The 7,561-nt window shown below is 46.4% G+C and overlaps 1 long non-coding RNA gene across 1 annotated transcript; it reads left to right on the top strand.

Moving 5' to 3' along the window:
- Positions 1-450: 450 nt before the first annotated feature.
- On the top strand, positions 451-3,538 carry LOC140917695 (uncharacterized). The gene is made up of 2 exons (XR_012160951.1): positions 451-549; positions 1,486-3,538. It is a non-coding gene; the product is annotated as an uncharacterized LOC140917695 (long non-coding RNA).
- Positions 3,539-7,561: the final 4,023 nt, after the last annotated feature.

Raw genomic sequence — 7,561 nt, 5'->3', positions numbered from 1 at the left:
ATCTGGCCATTTAAACAGTTAAAGTAAATGTCCCCTTCTAAAAGCAAGAGGCTGTCGGGCGAGCCCCTGGAGTTCCTTTATGAGCCAGCAGTGAACAGCCTCCCACAAGGTGTCATTAGCTCAAATACAAGAAATGTGGCCTGGTTACCAGTTCTGCTGATGCCTTGAGGCCTATTCTAATCTGCAAGGAATTCAATCTGAAAGTGCATCTGGACAGTTTGCACGGACCCTGTCCAGCTTTGCTTTAGCAGCAGTTTGTGAGCTTTGCACCCTGTGAGAGGGACAAAGCCAGGAGCTGCTGCTGCTGCATTTCACAACTCTGACATGTTGTCACTCACATCCAGACATTTCCTGTTATCTAACCTCAGCCTTATCTTCCCCATTTTCAGCTTCCTCTTGAAGGAGGAGAGGCCCCTTCAAAAACGAGCCGCCTTCCTGGGCTGAGCCCCACTGCTCTGCTTCTGCTTTGCTCCCTGGGTGCCCCCAGCAGGCCCCGCATGCCTGACCCAGCACCACTCCACTTCTTGCCCCGTGAGAGTGCAGCTGCAGGTATGGTTTGTACCCGCTGGCACGTCTGCTTGGCTTTACTCTCTTGTACACGGCTGGAATGGGTGGCAGAGGGGAGAAGGGATGGAGTTTCAAATGGGACACTTGTCTCATGCCTCCAAAGGGCCTGCTACCTCTCCTTTGAGTTGGGTACAGCTAGGGAGAACAGGCAGCAACAAGCCACTTCTAGCCAGTGTCCTGTCTAAAGTTTTTGGGGGGTTTCTTTCGGGAGACTTTGGGGTGAGGTCCCAGGGCACACCCCCAATTTCTGCCAGACCTCTGCTGGACACTCCACCCCCACCTTCCTTGGTGTCTGTCCCCTACGTTTACAATTTGGGCTAGATCATTTCTTACCCCAGCTTCCAGAATCCCTTTCCCCAAGATACAGAATCATATCCAATATTCAAGCCTCCCTGGGGCAGATATTTTTAATGAGGGGGTTTGCCGGGTCTCTCCTGCATGGAGAAAAACCATGCAGCTGGACAGTATATTTTAAGTATATGGATAGAGGGGTCACCTTCTTCATTTGTCTTTTCTCCCCATACATCCCACCAGGGAAGAAAATGTAGCTGATTTTTCCTGGGAGCTCTGCACCTGGAACCATAATTAATTTATTATGATTATTATGATGATTATTTATTATTAATGACTATGTGTACAGTTCCTAATGCATGCCTGGTGCTTTACAGAGAAATAAAAAAACCATGTTGTTGGCCTTGGGGAGATTTCAATCCAAATGAGAGATAGAAAAGCCAGGGCTATAACTAGCCATGAGCAGGGGGAGGTGATCCGGGAGGAAGGAGGTTTCCGCCAGTGAAAGATCATGCAATAAGCTAGTGTGCATGCCCCACTGGCTGGCTCCTTTTCTCAAATTCTGTGTATGTGAATTTTAGATATTAGCGTTTTCCCTCCCTTGTTTCTTTTCTCCCTTCTTAAAAGTTAGTGAAGCAAACAGTTTGAGAGAGCAAAGTCCAGCTGGAGCACAGAAGAGGTGGGGTGGAGGCCGGCGCTAGAAGGTGAGTTGCAAGGCGGGATTTGCAGGAGGATTCAGAGATATGCAATGCTAGCAATAATTAGTATTGTATCGAGCACTTCTGCATTGCTTTGCCTAGAAGCATAAATTATCACGTGTAAATTGCTACTCTTCTGATTTTCAGGCTCTTAAGCCATTTCCACAGCTCTAATCGATCCCCTGATGTGTCAGACTGTGAGATTATTCATGTATTGATCAGCTATCAAAAAGTTCTCCTTTGCTTATAGCTTTATCCTTTCTGGGTCTCTGAATTGTGTTGCAAATAAGAATGCTGGGGATACCATGTGCTTTTATGTCAACCACAGTGAGATGGGGCCCAGCAGTAAACTCGGGATTCAACTTTTGAATATCCCAAAGTTCAGGGGTGTACCTGGATTATTGGTTCAAGCCCCCATCCCTGAAGCTGAGTTTAACTGTCTGCATTGTAAATTGGCTCCCAGTCCAATTATCCAGATAAATACTCTACAGGATTTTTTATTTTTATAACTCTGTGGAGTGAGAGGAGAAAGCTTTAATACCGTGTGCTTCACACGGAATAGCACACTGCTCCATGAATAGTCCCACTGAAGTCAATGAGACCACCTGTGGAGTAAGTGCTCCTCAAGATGAGAACAGATATCAGAATTTGGGCCTTTTATTTTATTTAAAACAGCAACGTGAACAGTGCATTGTATTCATCTATTACACGGCACCACAGACGTGCACAGGGCTGTACAAAGACAAATGAACACAACCCTGCTGCAAAGAGCCTTAACATCTAAGTTAAGGTGCAAACAACAGGAGAAGATGTCAATGCAGGGAGGGAGAGGTGGAAAGGAAGGGCATGCGCTTGTATAGTTGATGGGGAGACTAATGCATGTACCTTAGGGGGTAAAATTATTGTTTATGGGACTCTGGTTTATAAGCCTCTGTGGAGAAGTGGGGTTTGAGAAGAAGGTGGAGGAAGGGGTCCAGGTGGGTTTGCAGGGGGAGGGAAGCATGTGAAAGAAGGGCCAGAGGCAGGTGTGGGGCAAGGACAGAGAAGGGATATTCAGATGAGTAGCTTGGGCTGAGTGAGGATGAGTGGCATTTCTGGCAGAGAATAAAGACAACGACCTAGGGCCTATGTCTCTACTCTATACAGCTGGCATAAGTAAGGACAAAATCACACTGATGGGGGACAGGGGGTCATTGGGATGACAAGACATGGGGAGAAGGTGCCTGGGGAAACATTTCACTGTTTTATACGTTTCCCTGTACGGACATTTGGGTTAAGCCCGGTCTCAAAATCAAGAGAGCAGCCTGAGCCCAGCTCCCTGGGAGGTCAGAGGGCACATGTGAGGCTGCTCGCCAGCCCAGGCAATAAGCTGAGCCAGTGCCCTGGACCCAGCACCCCTGAACTTTGGGGTGTCGCCAATCTGGTTCTGGAGCTGGATGTCCCAGCTTGAGCCCATCTCTAACTGGAACACGTAGACCTCCGTTGTGCCTGGCCCCGTACAGAGGGAATTGGTGCGAGAAGCCTCTCTCCACACACACCTCTGTGCCGAGGCTGGGCACAGTCTTTGTGCCTGACCCAAAGTCCCCTGAAGTCAATGGGAATATTTCCAACGAGCTGGATGGGCTGGATGCTGTTTCTCTGAACGCAAGAACCGCTTTGGTTTAGTGCTGTTGGCAGGGCTGGATTCCTCAGAGAGGGTGGGGGTGAGAGAAGACCCTAACCTGACCCCGCTTCCTCTGTACCAGCCAACAGAGCTGCAGAGTGTACCCTGCACCTGCTTCCAGGAGGCTGCCCCGGCTGCCCCCCTGAAGCCAGTACTCTGCCAGCGACTCTCTGCTGCAGCCCCACTCTGTCCCCTATAGTGTATCGTGGGTTAAAGCCACAATGCAGCCCTTAGCAAGTAAACAGGAGAGTTCCCATTAATTCTAGCACTGGGGGAGACAATTTCATCTGCAGCGGGGCCCCATGTGCAGCCAGGAACCTCACTGCTGTGAAAAGGCCAAGAGCAAGCGCACAACGAAAGCTGCCATGTGGCTTTTGGCAAAAGCCCTGTGCTGCTGTTGCTCAGCTCTTATAAGGAATCAAATGTTTTATTTAGTGCTGAACGAACTCTCTTCTAGTTGGATTCAGCATCCTTGGAAGGCAGTTCGTAACATGATCAGCCCTCATTAACAGGGAGCAGAGCATTTGCTGTCCTGCGTGATCTAAGAAGCAGCAATGACACTTGTTGGCCAGAGAGCAGGCGTTATTAATGTACCGGGCACGATACTTAGGTGGTTGCTCTGCCTGAAACTTATTAACTGTCTAATCCAAATCCACAGATGTGCTATAGCAAAAATGGACTTGGGTACAACCTGGCATGGTTGCTTCAGTGTAAACTCTTTTATCTCCAGCTCTGATCTTTTCTGGAGCACGCCTGGTACTTGTAATTGAATACTTTGAATCAAATCCTGTGCTCTTTATTCAGGTAAATCTCCCATTGGCATCAACCATAATGATGGGTGCAGATCTTCAATGGAATAGAATAGGATTCAATAGGAGGTTCAGTTAAGTAAGGGCTTCAGAATTTGGCCCAGTGATGTTAGGGTTTTCAGTTTCCAGCTAGAGCTTGGGGGGACTCTCAGGAAGCCTGACTCTGACCTCACTCCAGTTTTAAACCAGTGTAAGTCTGTTGAGTTCAATGGAGTTACTCCTAATTTACACCTGTGCAATTTGAGAGGAGACTCAAGTCTAGAGGTTACAGTTGGGAGGGTGTTCTACAAACCCAGCTCCACCCAGGTTCATGTGGATTCTCGCTCTCTTCATTTTGATTTGAGATGTGTGTTTGAGTGAGTATGGCAATCAGAGATGGGTCTGCACCCAAATCCAGGTTCTGAGTGCATTGAACCTGAGAAAGGTGTGTATCCAAATTGAGAGCTGAACTTCAGAGCTTGGGCTCGGTTCGACCGAAAATTCAAAGAAACACACAGCCAAAATACAGGCACTTGTCTAGGTTTGGGGTCAAATCCATCCTGCTTTGTTATTTTCCTTCCATCACCGATTGCACAGCAAATAGGAAGAGAGTCCTGTAAAACTCCCAAGAGAGATCACACATGGCTGATATGCTCACAGCAGGATTTCTAAAGCATTGGCCTTTTATGCTATTCACAAGGGGCTGCATGGAGAATGCATCTGTTTCTGTTTTTCTGCCTACAGTAATATTGATGGTTAAGTCTGCTTTTTAACACCAGGCTTTTCCTTGGAAATACCCGTTCCAACTGGAAACCAGAACCCCTGTCAATAGTGAGGTCCACCCAAACAACGTACCATCAATAGAGAGTGTGGAGTGAGTTCCTCTCCTATGTACCGAAAGAATGATCTTCACTTTGTGACCCCCCGCCCCTTTATCTGTTGCTGACAGCAGCATTATGAGCAGCTCTGTTTTTCCCCTCTGAAAGCCACAACGGCTTTAAGCTAGAATAGCAGAAGCGGTGGTGCTCATTTTTTTAAAAAGAGCCTTCTTGAACTTCAGTGTCAAATCCTCATCTGGGGTAAGTCAGTGTCACTGCACTGATGTCAATAGAGCTCTGCTGATTTACACTTTTGATGCAGCCTCCACATCAAACTTTACTGGAAAGAGAGTTCTTAGAGCAAACTTGAGGCGTTTGGACCAATTCCCAGTTAGTTTAATGATGAGCTCATTCTTCTTTCCCCACTTGTATAGAGAGAATGGTGCCAAGGACTGCACAATGTCTAATTAGTAGTCATAAATAATTTGCATGGAGAGCCCAATGACAGATCTGGGAAGAAGAGCCAAGCACCTGCTGCCCAGTCCCCTGCTATAACCACTAGGGCACATCAGCTTTGCAAGAGTTAATCTGTGGCCTTGGCTATACAGTACTATAACTCTTGCACGGCTGTGACTAAGACATTTTAAAATCAGTATAGTATGACGTGGCAAACCCCTCAGGTAGACCACCTCGATTCCTTTAAATTCCGCCTAAACCAATGGAGCTTAAGGTCGTAACTTACTGGATTGGTTTTAAACTGGTTCAGTTACACTGGTGCAAGTTTACTAGCGACAAAACCCTGTGCCAACAATGTCGTTCATGCAGCTATTTAGGGTGAAATAGTCCCTTATGCAGAGGACAAGCCCAAGGACAATGCATCATTAAAGTCCCATTTAAACCCTAACTTGAGTGTTTACGTGGAATCTGAGAGTTGCATAGATCTTATGCTTACTGTGCACGGGGATGGGAGTGGGGAGTAAGGGGGGGGAGGGGATCAACATTGACTAGAATTTTTGTATTTTACATGTAGAAAAAATATGTGAGTGTGAGTGTGTGTGTGTGTGTGTGTGTGTAATAACAGATGGGATACTAAGATATCATCATAGGACCACATCCCAGAAGTTAGAAATTAGAATTTAGACCTATTAGATCACCCACTCCATTTCACTGCCAGTGTAACGGTTTAATCCTGCTTTCATCTCCTTTAAAGGTTTTCAGTTGAGTTTCTCACTGTGGTATCAAAAATAGCCTGCTTGCTTTCTCAGAGCCTTGGTGCCGCTGGTCATGTGAAATGAAAAGAAGAGGACTCTGACAGCAGAAAAACTTTTTCACTTTTAAAAATAGGCTCTGCCAGGGCCTCAACCACAGAGCATGTGAACTGCACTGAGATGGTGTGACACGGGATCGGTTTTTTCCAGGAGTTGTGATAGATTTCCCCTGCATCATAATTTCAAGCAGCAACCCACATTCTGAGCTGCCATCTTCCTTTAAACATGCATCTGTTAGTAAAGCTGAGCAATGCCTTTCCTCCTACAGACTTGGTGCACTGGAATTTTTTAAAGCAAACTATTCTGTTTCTAAAAGGGTTAAGGCAAGGGACCTGCATCTGCATGCTTGTGTGCAGAGGAGCAGTGTGGGGGGGAACAAAGTGGGGGGACAAAGGGGACAGGGTTTCAGTGGGGAGTTACAGAAGATTATGGGGGGTGAGTTGTGCTGGCATATGTGGGTAGAAAGCTATGTTTGTTCATGGGGATTGGGGAGGGGGCAGGGAAGGGAACAAAGGGGTTAATTTTGACAATGGAAGAGAATGTTCCGAAGGTCATTCATGAAGAAATTCATTATTTCTTTCTGAGATCCCCTGGCTGTACAGCAATAGAGAATTAGAACCCTTACAACATTATTGCCAAACAGTGCAGTCCAATATAGGAAGGTGACAGGCTTGGGACCATTACTGGAGTGTGGTGAACTCCCATGTTGTTTTAGCTGTTTTGGTTTAGTGGGGGTTTTTTTGGGGCGGGGTGGGGGAAGTATTTTGTTTTTTGTTTTTTGACGACAGTGAACACATTTGACACTGGACTTTGAGCCAGTTTTAGGATCGGATCCTGCTAATAGTGGAGTCCATGGCAAACCTCCCATTGATTTCAAAAGGACCAGGATCATACCCTTCATCTCAGATAGGCCTGGAGGTCCCATTTTTCAAATTCAGATGGCCAGTTCCAAATCTGGGAGCTCCTTGATCGCAGCACTTAAACATCAAGGGTGAAATCCTGGTACCACTGATGTCAATGGGAATTTTGCCATTTCATCCCTAACACCTGTTTTAGACACACAGGCCCAGATGCACAAAGGAATTTAGGCTGCTAACTTCCATTATGGACCTGGGCCAGAGACCCCAACTGAGCAACATACTTAAGAATGTGAAGCATTGGCTACAATGGGATGATTTATATGCTTGAAGCTGGGCAAGTTCCTAAGTACCTTGCAGATTTGGGTCACAGATGACCGTGTGATCATTGGAATGCAAATGCAAATTACAGTAGGGGTTTTAATAAAGGAGCCTCCATTTGAAAATCCTGGCCTGCTTATCTAAATGTATAATCACAGAAATGAAAAATGAAAATGCTCTATTAGGTCATCTTGCCTGTGACCCCATCTGGTGCAGAAATGCTCCCTAGGATATATGCTCCAGGCCTTTGTCTAGACAAGTACTTTTTAAAAAGGCCCTTGTGTATGCAG

The sequence above is a fragment of the Lepidochelys kempii genome, chromosome 9, assembly GCF_965140285.1.
Source record: "Lepidochelys kempii isolate rLepKem1 chromosome 9, rLepKem1.hap1, whole genome shotgun sequence".
In the NCBI taxonomy this organism is placed as follows: domain Eukaryota; kingdom Metazoa; phylum Chordata; order Testudines; family Cheloniidae; genus Lepidochelys; species Lepidochelys kempii.
Note: the sequence above shows the minus strand (reverse complement) of the source record. Positions and strands in the feature narration are given on the sequence as shown.